Source organism: Sinocyclocheilus anshuiensis, unplaced genomic scaffold (assembly GCF_001515605.1).
Source record: "Sinocyclocheilus anshuiensis isolate Anshui unplaced genomic scaffold, SAMN03320099.WGS_v1.1 scaffold152, whole genome shotgun sequence".
Taxonomy (NCBI): Eukaryota; Metazoa; Chordata; class Actinopteri; order Cypriniformes; family Cyprinidae; genus Sinocyclocheilus; species Sinocyclocheilus anshuiensis.
In genome coordinates this window covers 2,391,739-2,392,769 of record NW_015555781.1, presented here as the reverse complement: position 1 = coordinate 2,392,769, position 1,031 = coordinate 2,391,739, and positions in this window count along the sequence as shown.

Genomic DNA, 1,031 nt, shown 5'->3' with positions numbered 1-1,031 from the left:
GCCTAAATGAGCAAAGACTTAATGGTCAGACTCAAAGGAGTTTGTCTATGTCATATCACAACACTTTTTACAGCTAATTTGAGCCGCTCGGTTCCTCCATTTAATAGCCCCATATGCTTACAGCAGTTGCTTAAATGAGTCCAAATGTGGTGAGTTAACCTGCTCCTCTGTGATTTCTCTCGTGGGAAATCAGGATCCCTGTAACCTGTGGAAATGCAGTCTGTTCCCACGCTCACTGTATGAGTTTGGCAAACTCACATACACTAAGAGCTGACCAACCTCATCTGGCTCAGTAAGACTTCCACCTAACTCCACCTAAATTTAATCATTATACACGTATACACTGTGCCCATTATACACTACCGTTCAAAAGTTTGGGATCAGGAAGTTTCTTTCTTTCTTTCTTTTTTTATTTATTGAGTAAGGATGCATTAAAATGATCAAAACTGATAGTATAGACTTTTATAAAATATAAAAAAAGATTTCCATTTCAAATAAATGCTGCTCTTTTGAACTTTCTATTTATCAAAGAATCCTGGAAAAAAAATCACGATTTCTACAAAAAATATGAACATTATATATTCAACATTGATAATAATAATACATATTTCTTGAGCAGCAAATCAGCATATTAGAATGATGTCTGAAGGATGAAAAGCAGAATTGTGAAGCTTATAATTTTATAAAAGCCCTTGTATTAATTATTTTAACTAAGCTAAAACTTGAGTTATTTGAGTGGTTAAGTTCTTGTAATTATGGCTGTTTTAAGGATTTAGGCATTATGTTGTCATGTTAACGAAGCTGTAAAACTGGGTGTAACACACACACAAACAAAAAAAACAAAACGATTTTTTTTTTACACTAAAATTGTTCATCTTGTTCATGTTTTGTGGCTATACTATCAAAACAATAAGTATGTTTAAGGATTGGCACCTTTCACTTCCACTGGAAGTGCCTCACTGTAAGCCAGATCTTTTTATAGTAAAGAAAAGACAAGCGGAAATGCATTTTTAATCAACATTATGCCAAAA